Source organism: Lissotriton vulgaris, chromosome 3_2 (assembly GCF_964263255.1).
Source record: "Lissotriton vulgaris chromosome 3_2, aLisVul1.2, whole genome shotgun sequence".
NCBI lineage: Eukaryota > Metazoa > Chordata > Amphibia > Caudata > Salamandridae > Lissotriton > Lissotriton vulgaris.
The window spans coordinates 217453629-217475690 of record NC_141690.1 but is presented as its reverse complement, the minus strand read 5'-3'; the positions used below and the strand labels follow the sequence as shown (position 1 = coordinate 217475690).

At 45.6% G+C, this 22062-nt stretch overlaps 1 protein-coding gene across 2 annotated transcripts in view; it reads right to left on the bottom strand.

Moving 5' to 3' along the window:
* SPON2 (spondin 2) overlaps nt 1–22062 on the bottom strand; it is a 73230-nt gene that overhangs the window by 24357 nt on the left and 26811 nt on the right. The window lies entirely within an intron of this gene.

The window sequence follows — 22062 nt, the reverse complement described above, 5'->3', positions numbered from 1 at the left end:
TATCGAAAAAGACAGTGTACTATAATTGAAGGTGCTGTTTTTTTACAATAAAAATATCTATTTCGAAGTAAATCTATATGATATTTTGCAGATTGCTCGTTGAACTTAAAATATTTGATCTTAATCGTGCTAATCGATCTAAATTCATATGTGAAATGATTGTCGGCCTTCTTTTCAAGTGATTGCATCCGATGGCACAATACTGTGTGGTTTCTATTATGTGTTTCTCTGTGCCTGCACATAACCTTCACGTTCAGCAGAAATCTCAGCAGCCAGTGCCTGAATGAGTGAGTTCCTAGTGTACCAAATTGAGACCTATCTTTAAACACATGCTCGTTGGTGGGAATATACGAGTCCCACTGAGGAATAATGCCTGATGATCAGTGCATGGCTTCATTGTCAGATCAAGCATACACTGAACAACCAGGGGTGACTCCTCCACTATGGCAGAAGAGCATCACCCCACTGCTTAAAGGCAGAAATGGAAAATAAAATTATATTATCATTTTACTTTTCAGTGACTCGACCAAGTTTGCTGAGTCCCCCGAGTCGGGGGCAGGGTGGGCCAGGTTGCAGAGTCGCCAGCAGGGGGAGAAGGAGTAGTTAATCAATCAATCAATCAATCACATGTTTGTTAAGCATTACTACTCACCCGTGAGGGTCTCAAGGAGCTGGGGAAGGGGGGTTTCGCAGGTTCCAGTCCATCAAGGAGGGGTCTGTTGAAGAGCCAGGTTTTGAGGTTTCTTGGGAAGATGGGGAGCGATGTTATCTGTCTGAGGTGGAAACGGAGGGCTTTCCAGGCTCTGGCCACGAGGAAGGAAAAAGAGCGGACACCTGATCTGGTCTTTCTGGTGTGGGGGACCATGGCTTAGGAGAGCTGGGCTGATGATAGGGTCCTTTGGGGTGCGTGGAAATTGAGTCGGCTGTTCAGGTATGCTGGTTCGGTGTTGTGGAGGGCCTTGTGTGCATGGGTTAGAATCTTGAAGGTGACTCTAGTTTTGATGGGGAGCCAGTGGAGTGCGCGCAGGTGCTGGGATATGTGGCAGTGTTTTGGCAGGTTGAGGACTAGTCTTGCGGCGGCGTTCTGCATGTTCTGTAGCTTGCGTGTGAAGTTTGTGTTTATTCGGACGTAGAGTGCGTTGCCGTAGTCAAGTCTGTTGGTGAACAGGGCGTGAGTGACGGTCTTGAGCGTGAGTGACGGTCTTTCTGTGTTTGTGGGGGATCCATTTGAAGGTTTTGCATAGGAGGCAGAGGGTGCAGAAGCAGGAGGACAAGGCGGCATTCATCTGGCGGTCCATTTTGAGTTCGGAGTCCAGGATGCGTGCATGGTCCGTGGGGGTGGGTGGACTTCTGAGGGCGGGGGCCACCAGGTGTCGTTCCAGGCATCGGGGTGTGGGCCCATGATGAGTACCTCTGTTTTGTTGGTGTTTAGTTGTGGCCATTGAAAGTGCGCATGTCGGCTTGGCCAGCTGTCCATGGCCTGCCAAACTGACATGCACACTTGGATATCTCCAGGCTGTTCCTTGGAGATATCTGCAGGGATCAGGAGCACAGGCTCCCAGTCCCTGCTGGAACATGAAACTGGATCGCTCCACCCAATTCCAGCGCTTCTCTCATGCTAGGAGTAATAGCATGAGAGAAGCGCTGGGATTGCCTGGTGAGCTTAGAGCCTGTGGTCATGGGAACTGCAGTGCCAGGAGCAGTGAGGTGCAGGAGCAGAAGGTAAGTGTATATTTATTTTATCCCTCACTGCCCCACCACATAAAATGGGCAACTGCCGCGACTGTGAACTACTTTCTTTTCCATAATGGTCTTATGACTCCCGGTATTAGGAAATACAAAACTATGATGACTACCAGTTAAAAAACCTTTTCCTCCCGCAAAGTCTACGAAATCGTTTACAGGTTCCTGGCTTCTCTCCAGTTGTTGATTACTGGATATGAATATTTGTTTTGACAGTAGATCTACTAGATGGAGGTGTGTTCTCGACGAAGGCAGTGTTATTCTTGCAAATGTAGACATGGTTACAGTGCGTAGTCACGGTTACAGTGCTGCATGTCTCAATGGTTGAGTCCATGCTACTAATTGTACCATACACATTCTTCTATGATAGAAAATGTCATGTATGTAGACAACATTATTATAATCCACACATGTAGGTCTTATGAAAGTGCATGTGAAAGTATACAATATTTAATAACACGATTGAACAACTGGGCCCTAATGTATAACTTTTAAATGCATATATGGCGAGCATATTTAAAATGTGACGCATCTAGGGAGATGCATCACGTTGTAAAGCCCTACGCTATGTTATACCTGTGTCAGGTATAATGTATGCAGGGTGGGCGTTCCGTCGCAAGGAAGCCTCGTAAAAGTGACACAGTAAAATCTACACGATTTCACTGAGTCACTTTTACGACGCCACTGCGTCAAAACCTTGCACCTGCATGATGCAGGCATAAGGAGTGACACAGCATGATTGGAAAAGGCATTCCTGACCATTGCTGGAGTTTCGTGGTGTGTAGTGTTGTGTAGTGTCGGATCAAGGAGAGAAGAGACATATGAAGGTAAGTGGTGTTTAATAAAGATACACCTCATTCAACGGTGATGGCGCAGCAACTGCCAGACCTCAGAACTCTCTCACATGAGAGTTTGCGAAGGTTCCAACAGTAACCTCATTAGCAAATGAGGTGCCACACCACACTTCTCCCCTCCATATAAGAAAGTACATAACAGAACTTAAATAGCAAATGTATGAGGAAAAAAGGAAAAACAGCAAGCAAAAAAATTCAAGAAGAACAATAAATCATGCTACAAAATCTTTGAGGTAAGCAGGTTTCCTGATTACTCTGACACTCCCCCTGTGTAGTGGTGGAACACTTCTGGAAGAACCATGCAAACCTGAATTAAAAGATCCACTTACATCTGGTAGTGGTCTCAACATTGAGCGGTCAATGGGATTAGATATTCTGCGTGAGATAATAGCTCTGCTCTTGTTCCATATGCGACCATCATGTGTCTTAACAGCATTTTGGAAACATTTGATTACTTGAAGGTACTTGGTGAACTTGGACCACTCTGCACACCTTTTGGGAGCTTTGATTTTGACAAAATCACCCATATTGACCTCCACATCTCTCACACACTTATGAGAATCAAAATCTTTTCTTTTATGCTGAGAAGCTATCTCTTTCTCTCTCCACAAACCAGGAGAATTGTCCACACATCCTTTGCTGCACTCCATCCACCCAGGACACACAAGGGTAGACACCGATCTACCTTTGAATAATTCAAAGGGGATCTTCCTTTATCGGAATCCCTGCAGACGCTTCGTGCGCTTCAGGTTAACACTAATTTCATTGGGTTTTTGAGGCCATCCATGCCCGTATTACCCATTATATGAAGACAGAATCTTCATCTCATTAAGGTTCTTTTTGAGGCGACATTATCAAGGCCTAGACTAAGTATTGATCACCTGCTATTTTTATATATATTTAACTGCAGTTCTATAATTGTCGAAACTACTGTCCCTGATAGCATTATACCGGACAACTATTAAGGTCCAACTCGGTGTGGAAGGCTCTGTGAAAGTAATTTCAATCCTATCCACTGTGAACACAGCATCAATCCTCCGTCTATTTTGGGCTTAAATAGAAATCCCTTGATAGGACCTTGTTCTGTTCTTGAATTACATATAATCTAACCTGCTCCTTGGCATTTGAAGCATTTTACTACAAAACAATCCTAGAATCTGCAAGTGGTTCTCCCGAAGAAGGCGTTTGTTACGCCGAAACACGCTTAGCGACAATTAATTGACCCACTTGGTCACTTGGTTGTTTATTATGATTGTATTTGTGTTTTTTTACATATGATTATTGATATGAATGTATATTGTGAAACCTTTTTTTGATTAATTGTGATATTTCTGTGAATTTTAAAATCTCCTTTTTCATGTTATTTATATTTTAAAATAAATGAATATTCAAGTTGCTTTTGTTGTACACTGCATTAATTATTTTTACTGTGTTGTGCCTACATTTTTTTGTGCCATTGTACCTAATATCTTTAAGGACCCCACAGTTGCCTAGGATTGGTATTTGTATAGATCTTCCTGGTAGAGCCATGAGGTGAGAACCTATAGCCTAGAAATCTATTGGACAACTCTTTTTTCCAATTTAAGCCATTGGTCTAGCTAATTGGATGCCTTCCTTTAAAGTTTTGATAACTCTATCAATAACGCCATTAGTCTCAGGATGATAAAGCGCTGCTATTTTTGTGAACAATACTGTTGTAAATGAATCTAGGACCCTAGTGTAAATTTTCCCGATTCATGCCTTTACATAGGTGTACTTTATTATATCCTTATATAGGCATAGAAATCACTACCATATTTGGCCTAAGCCTTACAGCCCAAATAGGGCATGGCTACTTCCACTAAGTTCTGAGAATCAACAACGATTTCTTGGAAAAAACCGCCTTCAGCAGCTAGGGTCTTCCCCCTGCTTGAATATTGAGTTCTCCAAGAAATCCAGGAGTTTCAAAGAATCTAGCCTTTGAGTGACGTTATTAAGTCCAATCTTGCGTCAAACTCAGCACCTTCAAAGTATAAATATGCCTAGGTTTGCCCAGACAAACACACAGTGGTTTGGAGCAGATCGACTATTTACTTGCCCGACGCCCTGCAGCAGCAAGTGCCGAAGGAAGCCGACCCTCCAGCGGACGCACTGAGAGACTCTGTCTTTTCTCCTGCAGATAAATCCAGCTCCAGTGTTTCCGGGCTACCATTACGGGTATCTGGGAAATCGAGTCCTGAGAGAGAGATACAAGACCTCCTTCATTATAAAACCAAGGTACGGAGCTGATTAGACCTCTTAGAGAATTCTTGGAATAGATTCCTGGCAGAGAACTACTAAACTTAAGCTACTCCTCACTTACTTCTTCCCTCGAACTAGACTTAGGTTAGGTACACCGGGGTAGGGGTATTTTAGAAGCACCAGTTGAGTACTTTTAGCCATTATTTATTACTGTATGTATTTTATACCTTTTATGCACTTTTATGGCTTAGAAACCATATCATGCTTTTACAGTACTAGTTTATAATACTGTTCGTATTATTTGGCCTTTACTTTATAACAAGTATTACGATTGTAGCAGTACATTTCTTATGCTTGAGAAGAAAGACTGTTCAATAAATACTTTTATTGAAAACGCCCGTCTCTCTATTTTCTCAGCACCTCTGGTAAAATGAAGCATGCACGATTGACTGAGTAAAATAGTTATCTATTGTTTCCGCGACTCTAGAGATTTGATTTTTATGCGGTTGTCAGAAACGAATCCCTTCTTGTGAATTCGAGAAAGTTTCTAGTGACCTCTGAGCTAGCTGGCACTCACTATTAAGTTTAATATATTCGGTAGAGACCTAGTCGACCTCAGTCCTATGTCTAAACTACAGTATATATTATTCCAATGCGCAGAGCCTATTGGGAATATAGGAAATACACTACAATACCACAAAGATTCTGTCTCGTGAGGACAGAATTGCACGCCATTATCAGTAAGCAGATACCTGGGAAAACTCTCTCTCTTAAATACACCTTCTAGAAACCTGATAATAGCCGAAGAAGAAATGTCCTGCACACACGACACTTCAACTCACCTAGAATACAGTTCTGTGAGAACAATGATTGCGAGCAGCCCGGTGGCAGTGGGCTTGCTGGCAGGAGCTGGATGGTTGCGTTCTCATTTTTTAACTAGCGCGCTTGTCACGCTGATTACGAGCGGTGACACGCTTTTACTTATGCTGGAATTGTTCTTCTTTTTAAATGTGCACTAACCTGTTCTGAAAATCAACAGGTCACTAATCTTTACCTTGGATCCTAGGGGCTGTGCGTGGCTGTCTGTCAGCTGATTACATCGCGGGCTTACAGCGGCCGCGGCCGCCATCTTGCCTTGGGCTGGATCGCCCAACCCCACCCACGCCACTCCCCCCACGCTACTCCTCCATTTAAACGGCCCACATGTGTCAGCGCAGCGGACGAGCGCAGCGGGCCCGCCGTAGGCGCGCCAGAGTCACGCCAGAGTCGAGCCCGTCTGCGCCCGTCCGCGGCAGGCCGGGGCAAAGGGCACCTCCTTATGTCGCCCTACTTACATATTCCCCTTCCCATCTCCTCTCATATTGGATTCCTGGATCTATTGAACCCTCTGTCACCGACCTCCTGACACATCTTGGTCTACTCTCCCTCCCATCCTGCACTCCCCCGTTATCATATCACGGCTGACCTCCTTGCCCACCACTCTCCTGCCTATTCCTTCCCCCCCTCCCACCCCTTACACTCCGGTATTTAATACCGTGGCCACGCTTCTAAACACCAGGTCGGCGGTCAATCATCAGTACGAGCTATTTGATTACATCGATACACACGAACCGGATCTCCTGTTTTTAACGGAGACCTGGTTCAAGGCCGACTCCCTGCCTAACGTCCTAACTGCACTGTCCCCTCATACTCTGCCATTCGAGCGGACCGACCGGAGGGCAGAAGAGGCGGTGGAGTGGCCTTGATAGCTCGCACTGACCTTCATTTCCAGATCCTCCCCTCCCCCCCTATTCCTGAAGTAGATTGCCTGGTAACCCGGTCGAGCTCCCATCTGGCTCCCTTAACTTCTGTTCTCATTTACCGTCCCCCTCACTCCACCCCTTCTTTTGTTTCCAGCCTCCAAGATCTCCTGGCCACACTGGTAATAAACAACTCGTCAGTGTTAGTTCTAGGCGACCTCAACTTCTGGCCCAATGACCCTGCTGAAAGCTCCCTCTCTAAGGAGTTCACCGATATTATGACTAGTCTTAACTTTACCTCCCACATTCACAGTCCCACTCATATTCAGGGCCACTCGCTTGACCAGGTCTGGACCTCGAATATTCCCATCACACCCCCCCTCATTTCCCCTTGTTCCTGGTCTGACCACTCTTTAATCTCTTTTTCCCTTGCCTTAGCCCAAGTGACTAAGCCTCCGCTCCCTAGGAACACCTGGGTTAGAAAATGGGGCAAAGCCGACATGCCATCTCTCTGCTCGTCTCTGGCCAAATCCAGTCCTGATCTTTCCGGCCTTGCCGCCCCTGCTCAACTGGCTACCATCAACAACTGGCTGACCCAAGCGGGTGACGAATTCGCTCCCTTGAGGCGGATCACGGTAAAGCGAGCCCTCCTGCTAACCGCTGGTTTACCCTAGATCTTAAGGAGAAGAAACTGGCCGCACGGCGAGCTGAGCGAGCATGGAGAAGAGCGTATTGCCCTGCCCTAAAAGCCACCTATTTATCTGTTCTTAAGATATACAAGCAAGGCATTCTTGACGCCAAGACCGCATTCTACTCTAACAGGATACTGGCAGCGGAGTCTCAATCAAAAGAAATCTTTGCCACGGTGCATGAACTGGCTTCATCCGATAGAGCTACGGCTACGATCCCCGCCTCCCAATCCCTCTGCGATTCGCTCAACGATTTCTTTGTTGAAAAGGTCGCAAAGATTAAAATCAATATCCCTCCTCCATCCTCCACATTCATTAACCCCTCCCCCCCACCACCATTCCTAAATTAACTTCCATTCCCCTTTTGACCAAAGCCACACTCCTCCCTCTCCTTCAAAGGGTGAAGTCGGGTTCCCCCTGGACTTTGCCCCTGCTCATATCCTGAGAGAAATCTGCGGTCGTCATCCCTATTTTAAAAAAAGCTGGCGCCTACCCATCATCCCCTTCTAACTATCGTCCCATCTCTCTCTTGCCTTACCTGGGTAAGGTTTTAGAAACCCATGTGACCAGCACCCTGAGCACCCATGTGGAGACTAATCACTGCCTCTCCCCTTGCCAGGCGGGTTTTCGGCCCCTCCACTCTACGGAGAAGGTGGTGATCTCAGTGATGGACGGCCTACGTGAAGGCATTGATACCAACCTCCCGCAGGCCCTCATCCTTTTAGATCTGTCCGCCGCTTTTGACACGGTGGACCACTCCATTCTCCTCACCCGTGTCAGGGCGGCAGGCATAGAGGGCCTAGCCTTCGCGTGGCTCGAGTCCTTCCTGAGCGAGAGGGCTCAGGCGGTCCACCTTGCTGGTTTCACTGCCGCCTCCCGCAAGGTAGTGTGCGGTGTTCCCCAGGGCTCTTCACTTTCCCCTCTTTTGTTTAATTTATACATCTAGCCCCTCATTTTTATGTTGTAGCAGCTCGAGGTCACGGTGTTTAATTACGCCGATGACCTCCAGCTAATCTTTAACCTTTCCCACTCCCCTTCATCCGCCCAGAATGTCCAAAAGGTCATGTTGTTCATTCAGGACTGGATGAACTACAACCACCTCAAACTCAATCCGGACAAGACGGAGTTGGTCTTGACCGGAGGTGGTTGCAGCCCCTGGTCTCCGTCCCACTGGCCCCCTTCACTTGGTGCTCCCCCACTCCCAGTTCCCAAAGTCAAAACTCTTGGTATCCTTCTTAATCCCCAACTTTCTGTTCACTCCCAGTTTAGTTCTGTTGTGTCTTCCTGTTTCTTTTCCCTCAGGACAATCAGGAAGATTTCCCGCTTCTTTTCCCTTCCGGCTCTAAAAATCATCGTGATGGCAATGGTGCTCTCACGCCTTTATTATGGCAACATAATCTATAATGGCGCGCCGGCCTATGCTATTCACCGTCTGCAACTAGTGCAGAACCAGGCTGCTCGCCTGATTCATGGCCTGCCCAAATTTCATCGTGCCACGCCTCTATTGCAGGCACTACACTGGTTGCCTGTGAAAGAGCGAGCCTTATTCAAGCTTGCCTGCCTTACTTTCCAGGCCAAAATGGGCACCGCTCCGGAGTTTATATGCTCTGCCATCAAGCCCTACATGCCGGGTAGAGAGCTCCGCTCCACCCACATGGCACTCCTGACCACTCCTCGATTCAAAAAGAAGAAAGCGGGTGGAACAAAATTTGCGGTCCTCGCCCCAGCTTTCTGGAACTCCCTCCCCGTGGAACTCCGCACTTCACCCTCCTACACAGAGTTCCGGAAAAGTCTCAAAACCTGGCTTTTCTCTCGAGCTTTCGCTGCCTAACTCCCTCCGCCACTGTTGTTGTTCGCAATCTGAAAAGCGCCATGAAACCGCGTGGTAAAAGCGCGCTCAATAAATGTTTTTAAATTCAAATTCAAATTCAATGACACAAGGTGTGGCATGTTCACCTCTTATTGGACCAAGAATGTCCATTGCAACTTCTTCCCAAGGATATTTGGGTAGAGTTATGCAAACCATAGGTAGTTGATTAGTCTTGAGCCCTTTGTCTGAAACCGTACACTCCACACAATATCTAATCAAGCTTTCAACATCATGATCGAGCGTGGGCCACCAGAAATCTCTCCTACGTCTCCCTTTAGTCTTCACTTTGCCCATATGCCCTTCATGTGCTAGACCTAAAACTGCTACCTCTCAAATTTTCTGGCGGAATTAGTCTTGTCCCTCTCAACAGGAACCCTCTGTCAACAGCAAGCTCATCTAACACCCTCATCCTGTAAACTCCTTGAGCTTAGATTTACCCCTTGTCCCCGAAGCAACTATGTCTCTAATTTTGCACAAAGTAGCATCCTTCCTTAGGTTATCCAACCACTCTTCTTCACTAATGGATCCTTCGGTCACTTGACACACACACGCAGTCCCTCTTCTTGATCAAGTTCATCACAATTATCAGACTGATCTAAATCCAAGTCAACAAGCCTGAATAAGCAATCAGCTGAAAAATTGCTTGCACCTGGGACATACTGGACAGTGAAGGAAAAGTCTTGCAACCCTACTACCCATCTAAAAATGCCTGACAAAATGGAATCACAGCCCTTCTTTGCAAATATCTCCACTAAGGGTTTATGGTCGGTTTGTACACCAAATTTGATGCCCCAGAGAAATTGTTTGAAACTCATTATGGACCAAAACACAGCCAATGACTCATTTCCAATTACAGAATATTTGTGTTCTGCTTCCCTGAGCATTCTTGATATGCAAGCAATAAGATTTTCCTTACCTCTCCTAGTCTGAATGAGTAAGGCATCTAGGCCTGTACCACTAGCATCACACACAATCTTAGTGTCAGATGTGGCCTCAAAAGATTGCAGAGAGGGAGCATTGCCTAAATCTTGTTTTACAATGACAAACTCTTGATTACACTCTGCACCGCACACACAGTTAGTGGTTTTCTTTAATAGTTTCCTCATGTGATAAGTCTTACTAGCAAAGTATTTTATGAAGCGACTGTAATACTCCACCATTCTCAAAAAAGATGAGAGTTCTTCTTTTGTCATGGGTTCTTTCAAAACTTTTTTGGTATTGGTTTAATCCCTGTAGCAGTGACATTGTAGCCTAGGTAACTTACTTTGTTGACTCTGAATTTGCACTTTTCTGCTTTGAGTGTTAAGCCAGCATCCTGAAGTCTTTGTAAGACCTGACGAACACGAAGATCATGCTCTTTGTTGTTTGATACATAGATAATGATGTTGTCCTGACAACATTTCACACCAGGTTGATCTTTCAAAATAATAGACATAGCTCTCTGAAAAACTGCAGCTGCAGAAATTAAACCAAACAGCATTCTCTTGGAATCAAAAGATGCCAAATGGAGTCGTGAAGGCTGTGAGATCCTGTGAACTCTCATGCAATTCAACCTGATGATAGGCTGACATCAGATCTAGAGTGCTGAAAACTTTTGCATCAGAAAAGGTACTGATAATTTTCTCTATGTTGGGGAGTGGAAATCTGCCAACCACAACCTCTTTGTTCAGCGCTCTCAAGTCCACGGAGTGGCGAATGTCTCCATTCCCCTTTCGTGGAACCAACCAGTTCGTAGCCTCAACTTCTTCCTTAAGTTCCACCTTGACGACCACAACAACACCATCTCCACCAATCTCCTGGAAAACGTGAGCAACATCAGCCTCACCCCACTGGTCACAGACCTCATACACAGTGCAGGACACACACTGGATCTGATCTTTACATCCAGCAGCAGAATCAAGTACAGCCACATCTTCGAACTCACCTGTACTGACAACACATCATCCATTTCACCATTACAGGCTCACAGGATACTGCCACCCAACCACCCAGTGCCTGTCACCATAGCTGGAATAACTAAATGTACCAATAGGGTCACCCCCATGAAACCAGCCAAAACCTGCAAAGCCTCAAGAAGAGGCAGCTGGCTCGCACAAGAACTCATAATTAGCAAGCGCACTGTAAACAGTAGAGAAACAATAGCACACCATCAAAGATACCACCAACTGAACTTCCTTCAAATTAGCCCTCAACGGGTACCACCAATGCATCAAGGATACCAAAACAGACCACATCAAAACAAGCACCAGTAGCCAAAGGACTCTTTAACTTAGTCAGGGAGTTTTCCTGCCCATCAGCCACTGAGAACACAATCCACCCATCCCAAAACTCAGCATCACCCAGTCTGAATACTTCCACAGCGAGATAGCCACCATCTATAACAACTTTGACCACCAAACCTACCAACGTCGACTTCAACAACCTTGGCCCGCTCACAGAAACCACCCACTCAATCACCTTGTAGAATCCAATCACCATGCAGACCACTACGGCCCTCATGTCTTCAACCCACTTCAGAGCACCAATACACCCCTACCCCCACAGGTGTTTCAACATGGGAAGTCAAGAAATCAGTGCAAACCTTACCAACATCTTCAATGCTTCCATCACCACAGTGATCTTCCCTGACAGATGGAAACACGCGGAGGTCAGACTGCTCCTGAAGAAACCCTCAGCTGACCCCAGTGAATTCAAGAATTACCGCCTCATTTTGTTGCTTCCGTACCCCGCCAAAGTCCACGAGAAGGCCATCAACCACCAGCTCACCCAACACCTAGAAGACAACAACCCGCTCAATGCCTCCAATCCGGCTCATGCGTAAACCACACCACCATGACAGCCCTAATCACAGCCACTGATAGTGAAACGGCAGCTCTGATTCTCCTTGGTCTCTCAGCGGCATTCTACACCGTATCCCATCACACCATCATCAACAGACTCAACCACATCGGCATCCAGGGAAATATCCGTAATTGCAATGAGGGAGGTTATTGTGCTGTGGTTGTTGCGAAAACCTGATTGCGTGCTGTTCCGTAGTTAGTGATGTTCCAAGTGCATAGAGAGTTTGAACATCTTCTCCATGACTTTAGCGGAGAACGGTAATAGTGAGATGGGTTCGTAGTTGCTGATTTTGCTTTCGTCAGCCGATAGTTCTTTAGGAGGGAGTTGACTTCTATGTGCTTCTAGTTGAACGGGAAGGTTGCACATTTGATTAATCTGTTGATGATATATGTGCACACGGGTCTGATACTGGATCCTCCTAAGTTGTAGATGTGGTGGGGGCATGGGTCTGTGGTGGCATCTGAATTGATGGATATCATGATGTGACAGTGTCGTCCTTGGTGAGTGGTGCCCATCAGTTAGGTGATTGTCTTCGTTTGTGGTCATGGGTAGTTAGTAGATGATGTCTTCAGGGTTGCATTGAAGTTGCTTTAGATTTTAGAAATGTTTGCCATGGAAGACGTTTGAGAGGTTGCTGCAGAGGTCTTGTGAAAGCGTGATAGTGTTAGTTGCAGCTGCAGGGTTGGAGATTTATTTGACTATTAAAAGCTCTTGCCATCCTGCCTGCTTCCCCAAGGTGGTCGAGAAGTATTGAGGGTTAAACCACCGTGATCCAAGGTACAGCCAGTCAGAGCGCAGTAAGTGTGTTTCTTGCAAAAGGCATACATGACATTTAGTTTTCTTGAGAAATATGAGAAGGGCCAACAACTTTGCCGATGTATTAAGGCCTCTAACATTGAAGCTCTATATCTTAAGATGGTGCTCGTGCATTGCCATACTATATGTAGCTAATCTTCATATAGAGCATTTGACACTCCCAGTGTAGAGAGCCAGAGTGTGTGGCCAGACGGAAACCGTGGAGAAAAAAGAAGAGAGGTAGCCTACCGGGACCCGATGAACAGCACAATCCACAGTGGGTGTAGTTCTAAAAGAAAAGGGGGCCTCCTACAGACCCATGTGTGAAAGGAACACACCAAGCTCCGATCACACTGTGTAGTAAGTCCCTCCCACAGAAATGTATGCTAGTGAACCGGGGTGGGCGCCAGCACTCCGAGAGAGAGCCCCGCCATGTCCTCCTGTACACGCGGTGGGAGGCCTGCGTTGCAGTCTTGTATCATATCCTCGAGGCATCCAACCACAATTTTCCCGATAGGCTAGGCAGAGAGAAAATAGGAAACCCAATAAAGAAAAACATTAACAGATAAACCATTTGCAAAACTATGATCCCACAACAGGGAAAACATATCACCAGATAAAGATGGGTCCTTCAACCTGGCGTCCAGCCCTCTCCATGTTTCGGGCTCGAGGTGAAAATAGGGGCCCCACCGGGAAAGGTCAGTGCAACTGGAAGCCATACCGGCAGAGCAATGAGAAAGTCTCTAGGTCAGTTCTCACATGGTCCTACAATCCTCCAATCTCCAACACTTCCACGTGTTGCTGAAGTTGCCGTAGGAGTGCTTCCCTTTCTTTGGTACTGTCAGACTCCGTAGGTTTCATCGTAAGTTCCTTCCCTGTCTGTCACTGGTGTGGTGATCTATTCCCAGACCATGCCATCTGTTTCCTTTGTGTGCCATCTGACTCGCCTTCAGAAGCAATGTTGGGGCCCAAGACAGACTTCTCCTCCTCCAATGTGCGGACCACATGCGTTTCTTGATTCCATATGAAGGTCAGCCGAAAGGGATGACCCCATTTATAGCCAACTCCCTTTTCCCTCAAGAAGATAGTGACCGGCCACAGAGCCCTGCGTCTTTGGAGGGTAACTGACGAGAGATCCTGTAAAATGCCAACCTGCAACTCTTCAAAGGATATCACAGACATGCCTTGTGTTGCAGCCATGATCTTCTCCTTTTATGTGTAGGTGAGAATGTCCTGTGGCCAACCCGGTCCTGCCGCCGGGCACCCTGCCCTATGGGTACGGTCCAGAGTGATGTCTTTATCTCGCAGCTCTGGTGTCACCTGCATAAAGAGCTACACTACTACATTTTCCAGTTTCTCCACATCTGTTTGAAGTGGAACCCCATAATTTGATTTATTTTCCAAATCTTCCAAGTGGTAGCACAGCTCCTCAGTTCCAGTAGTACTTGCGTGTGATCTTGAAATCCTTCTTCTCTGCCATCCCATGTTCTTTCAAAGGCATCCACCATATCTCCCAATTCAGTCAGATCTGTTTTAAGTATCTGATGTCTGTAGCTACTTCGTGGCGCAGGGCCGCAAAATCATCCCACAGTTTCAAACAGCTGCTCCAAAAACTAGCAGCTCTGGGGGAGAGTCAGTGTGCATGCCACTTTGTTTGGTGTGGGCTTTTCCCCCAAATTTCCTTTATGGATCTGACTCAACCTGAGGCTATCGTGGGGGTATCAGAGAAATTCAGGGGCCTTCACTGGCACCAGTCCCGAAGGCTCCCTATGCACGATTCACGGGCAACTGGTATCGCTGGCTCGCCAGGACCAGGATGAAGCATCTGGTCCACACTCTTCAGGCTTCAACCTCAATCCCCTCTTCCGCACACAGCACACTGAAGGTGTTCCAGGCGTACAAATTGTGACCCCCAACAAAGTGGTCCTTTCATTTGACCATGACAAAAAACGTTGTCCTCATCTCTAATAAGTCCACTGGATGGCTTCCCAGAGCTCACCACAGCTGCCTGGGCCTTCCATATCAGAGCAGATCTCTCCTCTTCTGCTGTGGTCCATTATTCTCCCAGGCAAGGCCCCACAGATGGACCCATGAACTCAGACTGCCACAGGAAAGAACTCCACCCCACGACACTCTGGGATCCCTGGTATGCCCAGTATTTATCCAGGGCCTCTCCCCTGCTCTGGGGCCAGCCGCACTACTTTGATTTGGGTCAGGCCCCTAGGGAGACCCCCATCGAGATTCTGAGACCTCAGGGCGTCGGAGACTCCCGTCCACCACCTCAGGGCGCCGAAGATTCCCCTCCACCACGGTCTCTTCTCAAAGCAGGCCCGCTCACCTCCGAGGCCCCGACACGGCCTCCGTGCAGCCCGCCAGTCTGGGCCCTGCATCCGAGCACCTGGGAGAACGCTTGGCTCGCCATGGGCCGACCTTCATGTTCCTGCTACATTGTTGCTTTGAGGCACTGGTACAGTGCCATCTATGCTGAGCTGTAAAATGTCAGGGTCAGGGGTTGCTTTTATTCATTTCAGGTTGAATTGGTTGATTAGTATTTCACCAATTCAAAGCTATAATGCTGTTCCTGGAGTGGTAAAAGGCTTTTGTCATTTTACAGCTCTGCATGGATGGCACTATGCTAGTCCTATGCTTGAAAACTTATCTGTAGAAATGGCAAATGACTATGTCCATTTCTATCTCAGCATTAATGAAACTGCCTAATTCTATGCTTAAAGACTTTGATATAAAAGCAGAAATTTGAGGTGAGCAAATTTAGAGTGTTGCTGGTGTTGAGGGTGCACTATACAGGAGTTGCTTTCCACCTAAACTTGAGAACTACCCAGAGTTCTCTGCTTCTTTTTTGCCTAATTTAAGCGTCACTCTTTGCCTGAAAGGGTATTGCTTTGACTTATACTGTGTGCTCCCTTGTGTCTGAACAAAGCCATTCCACTCTGAAGAGCTCTAATGAAAGCAAACACGTGTCAGGGGTTGCTTTCATTCATTTCAGGTTAGCTTGGGTGGCATGTTACCAATTCAAAGCAGTGCTTGGAGTGATAAAAGGCTTTTGTCATTTTACAGCTCGGCATGAATGGCACTTTGCTAGTCCTATGCTTAAAACCTTAATGTAGAAATGACAAACGACTGTCCTTTCTACCTCTTCGTGGATGTCACTGGATAATCCAATGCTAAAAGACTTTGATAGAAATGCAGACATTTGAGGTGAGAAAATTTAGAGTGCCGCTGGTGTTGAGGGTGCTCCATAGAGGAGCTGCTTTCCACCTAAACTTGAGAACTGTCCAGACTTCTCTGCTTTTTTTGTGCATAATTTATGCATCACTCTATGCCTGAAATGGTATTGTTGTGATTATATATATATATATATATATATATATATATATATATATATATGGTACTGCGACTGCTGATCCTGAAGGAGCTGGATATACCACCAATCAGGCAAGGGATGCTAGTGGAACAACAGGTACCCTATCCAATAGGACCTCACTGGCACCACTAACTCCGTTTAAACTGCCCTCGACATTCAGCCCCATCATGCCACGAGACATGATTGATGTATTCCAGGAGAATGTGACTACCCAATTGAAAGGTCTGCACAGAAAAATACACTCTAACAAACATAGATTTGACAGCAAGACTAGCCAATATGATCAACTCGCGGCGAATTGAGCAAGGACAACAGCGTCATCATTCGTCCCAGTGATAAAGGAGGTAATGTTGTATTGATGACCCGAATTGATTACGACAAGGAAGCCTATAAACAGCTAAATGACAGGCAGCATTATGAACGGGTCAACATGAGTCAATTAAAGACTCTGCAACATGATTACCATCGGAAGCTTTCCCTATGGAGGAGTAAGAATCTGCTATCAGAAGCGGAATACAGGTATCTCAAAGTAGATTTTATTACAACACCTCTTATCTATTTTTTACCCAAGGTCCACAAGGACAATGTGAACCCCCTGGTAGACCTATAATTTCTGCCAGGGGTGGGCTTTTGGAAAATATATCTGTTTACATAGACTGTTTTCTACAAGGGTATGTTAGGCATTGGACTCCTATATTCAAGATACAGGTGATTTCTTGTTTAAACTGCAGAAAATCAAGTGGGAAACTAATTACTGGCTGATAGCACTTGACGTAACAGCGCTCTATACTAGTATTAGGCATGCTGATGGAATCACAGCTATCAATACTTTTTTTAGCTCGGAGGAGCGCCCTCTTTAGGGACCACAATACCATGATGGAAGAGATGTTAAGATTCTGTCTAAAAAACAATGTGTTTATGTACAACATCCTGCTGTACAGACAACTGCAAGGGGTGAAAGTGGGGGCCAGTTTCTCTCCAAGTTATGCCTGTTTGCATATGGGCGCTTGGGAGGAACTGGTCCTCAGAGCAAAATATGATGTTGTTTTCAGGACACTTGTGATTGGTACCGTTTCATTGACAATTTATTTGTAGTGTGGAGAGGGGCACAGGAGGAAGCATTGAATTTCGTATCTATGCTGAACAATAACCATTGCAATTTGAAATTCACTGCAACACTCAGTCAAACCAATGTCCCCTTTTTAGACACGGAAGTCTATGTCCTCAACAACCAACTAGAGACTAGTCTATTTTGAAAGGCCACCGCCGGGAATACTATCCTTCATGCGGGTAGTGCTCATCCGCCACATTTGATTATGAGTATTCCCTATGGCGAGATGGCGCGCCTGAGAAGAGTCTGTAGTAATGGCTATGACCTGAATCAAGCCCAGGAAGCCAGTAAAAATCAATTCCTGGACAGGGGCTATTCTAACCAGATCATTTACAAGGCTAGATTTAAATATATGCTAGCTAGTCGTGAAACCCTACTTAAGCAATATGATGTCAGTACGGTATCTACTGTAGCCACCATTCCTGAACACCCCATGACGCAGACCCAAACAATGAATCAGATCACTCCATTTAGAGTAATTGTAGGTTGTTACAATAAGCAACACAGTGAATTACAGAGGATCATTAACAGAAATTGGCCCATCATTCTTAATGACCCTGTCATTGGAGCAACTATCCCCAGAAAACCATCCATTACATTTAGCAGGGCTCCCTCTATGAAGGACAAGTTGGTTAATACCAACCATGAGGTTATTGAAAAGACCACTTGGTTGCAAACCAACAGTGGGTTCATTAAATGTAAGACCTGCAAATCTTGTACCCACGGGATCAACAAAAAATCTTACACTGATGGTTTTAGCCCCAAGGAACATCAGATTGACAAAGTACTCAAGTGCAAAACGGAGTATGCTGTCTACATTTTAGCGTCCATGTTCACTTAAATGTGTAGGTAGTACTAAACTTGCTGTACATAAGTGAATCCTACAACATCTTAGGGCTATTACTAACCAAGATAACACATATCCTGTGGCCAGGCACTTTAGAGAACACCACCAAGAACACCACCAAAGTAACAACAAAGGTCTTAAATTCTATGTAATTGATGCAGTAAGTGCCATTAGATGGGGAGGCAACAGGGAGTCAAAACTCCGCAAGTTGGAAGCTAAATATATACTCCAACTTGACACCAATCAGCCAGGGGGGCTTAACATTACAGAGGACCTACATACTAGTCTATATTAGATTTACAATCATTGGCGACTTTCTATTCATGTGTTTTTATACATTAGGCATTGGCATATATAGTATTTTAACCGATTGATAATATTTATTGTTTTATTGACAAATGTGTTCTAATACATATCTCCCCTACTGTTTGCGGCCACCTGGCTCATTAGGAGCATACCCATTTAGTTCCATGGGAACTCTGAGTTTGCAAAGAACTCTCTGATCAATCTCCGCGACAGGCTCCCACATCTACCCCAAATCCACATTGATGGCACTGCGCACGCCTAACACCGCCTGCACTCAATATAATCCACACTTATGGTCAGACACCACAAAATTTACATGTCCTCGCTGCAACGTGAAGCTACAGATAACGAATGAAAAAATCAAAACGCATGCTGTCACTGCATCTATGTCTTCCGACATCACCGCTGCACTAATCAATGCACGATCCCTTGTCAAGCACCAGCAAGAAATACACGATCTTATTATCAACAACAACCTTGATTGTCTCTTTCTCACGGAGACATGGACGGATGGAGCATCCGATCCTGACATGGCAGTCGCGACCCCCCCAGCCTATAACGCCTATGTCCACCTCCTGCGAAGCCCTTCTTTTCGATCTTAAACTCACCCCATCATTTCATTTTAAAGGCATCCTCCTATATCGACCACCAGGCTCTCGCACCAACTTTCTAGCAAATCTGGGTGCAATACTAGAAGCTCCAGCGCTGGAAGACTCATTTACATTATTGGGCGTCTTGAACTTCCATCTTGAGAATGCAGCTGACAAAGATACCCATTCCTTGATATCAGGCATGCACACCATGAGTCTTCGGCAACTGGTAACCACCCCCACCCATTTAGCCGGTCACACGCTAGATGGCATTTTTACTAATATGCAAGGCGTTAATATAATAGATACCTTACCAATGCCATGGACCGACCACTTCGCCATTTTAATAAAAATATCAGTCACATTAAATAGACTCAGACCCCACTCTGTACCGAAACCACAAACCATTAAATTTTGGAAGGACATCGATCACTCTGAGCTAACGAGCCTAGGTACCGCCACCCACTCCTTAGCCCCAACTAAAAAATTCTCTAGAAATAGAGCAACGCCATCAGCCCCATGGTTTACAGAGGAGCTCCGTATTAAGAGGCAATTCTGTAGAAACAGGGAGAGACATTGGCGCAGATCCTACAGCGCTGAAAGCAAGACCAGCTATAAGGAAGCACTCGGACAATACAAAGCCTTATAGTCGAGACAAAAAAATCCTATTTCAATGAACAAATCAATTCTGCTAAAAACTCAAGTAAAAAACTTTTTGAGATAACTAAGGTTTTAGCAGGAAACGCACCGGACCTGAATCCTCCACAATCCCAAGTCTTTTGTGATTCTCTGGCTGATTTCTTTTTCACAAAGGTGAATGATATATATCAAGCATTCTCCACAAAAACAGTAATCAGCCCCCCACATCTAACAACGGGACTAACAATATCGAACTTTCTCAGTTCTTAGACCTTGGAGAAACACAAATCAAGGAAATAACGGCCACAATCAAATCAGGCTAAGCATTAGATCCTTGCCCTCTAAAATTCATTTGTCCGATCATGGACTATCTCTCCCCTGACATTGTATCAATATGCAACACAATGTTCAGAACTGGGATATACCCAGACTCCCTTAAAAACACCTTGGTCAAACCCCTACTTAAGAAAGCTAATCTGGACAAGGTCCAACTAAAAAACTACCACCCCATAGCCAGTCTCCCCTTTTTAGCCAAGGTAGTGGAAAAGGCTATGAACTCACAACTCTCAGAGTTCATAGAAAAACATCAACTACTGGACAACACCCAATTTGGTTTCGGCAAGTTCCACTGAACCGAAACTGCCTTAATAAAAGCTACAGAGGACATAAGAGTGATCCGGGACCAGGGAGGTACAGCATTACTCGTACTGCTCGATCTGTCGGCGGCCTTCGACACGGTCGACCACAAGATCCTGGTCGACAGTGCCGAAAACCTGGGCATCCGCCACATAGCTAGAAATCTGCTTTCCTCCTTCTTGGCCGGTAGATCACAGGTGGTCACACTGGGGCCCTTCCAATCGCACAAGCTGTCACTACCGTGTGGGGTTCCCCAGGGCTCATCCCTTAGTCCGACACTATTTAATATCTATGTGTCGGACCTGGCCTCTGTCATCAAGGCCTATGGGATGAGCCTCACCTCGTACGCGGATGACACCCAGCTTGTGTTGGCCATCAACGGGAATGGAGACAAGGTAGCTGAAAACTTCCAAGAGGGCATGCGGGCGATCGGTGAGTGGATGGCCTCTAACTGCCTAAGGTTAAATGCTGAAAAAACGGAGGTCGTCATATTTGGACATCTCTCCCCCGGATGGTCAAACAGCTGGTGGCCCCCTACGCACGGAACACCACCTACACTAGCCATCACCGTCAGAAATCTGGGGGTGATTTTTGACGATAAATTAAATTTCATGGCCCACTCAAATAAAATAGCAGCAACAGCCCATCACAAACTTAGGCTGATCAAGAAAATCATGCCGTTTCTACCAACCTCAGCAGGTAAGACGCTGGTAAGCGCCCTCGTGCTGTCATTTCTTGACTATTGTAACGGCTCATTCATCAACGCCCAAGCAAGAGTGACCAACAAAATGCAGACCATCCAGAATGCTGCAGCCCGCCTCTTGTCTGGAATCCCACAGTTCTCACCAATCTCTGAGACTATAAGAGACCTGCATTGGCTCAAGATTCGAAACAGGATCAAGTTTAAAGTGCTGTGCATACTCTATAAAGCACTGCACAACTGTGGTCCACATTTCCTGAAATCCCATCTCAGATACCAGTCCTCCATAAGATCGCTCCGATCTAACAACCTTAAAATCCTTCAAATACCACGAACAAAAACAGTTAACTGGGGCGATAGACGCTTCCTTGTGGCAGCTCCCAGGTTATGGAGCTCCCTGCCAGCTTCCATGAAAGACAGCCCATCCCTGATGCATTTCCGCAGAAAGATAAAGACCTGGCTGTTTGATCAAGAATAGTTACCGGCCCAACCTCGAGAATACATTCAAAGTTTCTAGCGCCGAGACGCCTACGGGCAATTGTACGCGCTGTATAAATCTCAAAAATAAATAAATAAATAAATAAACTATTTCGATATGATGGACCATGATTGAAACTTATGAAGACTGTTGTTCCTGGATCTATGTATCTTCCATCTATGGAATATGATTTGATTAGATTATTACTCTTAATGCATTACTGGATCCCCATATCTTTTGTTGAAGCTTCTCGGAGTCACTGTTTAAGTTATTGATGTTGAGTGAGGTATGACTGGGCTCAGTCTACCGAATGCCTCTATCATATTATGCGCTTTTATTAGTATGCACTTTGGCACTTTATTATTGCACTGTATAGGTTCTAGCTGCACTTCTTACTTTTGACATTATGCATTACAACGGCGGCAGTAATGAGCAATTTAACCCAATATACAACCTAGGATGGTCATGATGCAAATGTATGCTATTTTGCACATGAAAGAAATATATTAATTTCTCTCTTTGGCTAATTTTTCACTTTATAAATCTGAACATGCTGATTTTAGTGTGATAATGATGATGTTTTTAGCCAACTATCTTGACCTGCTTTCATATGGATATCTAT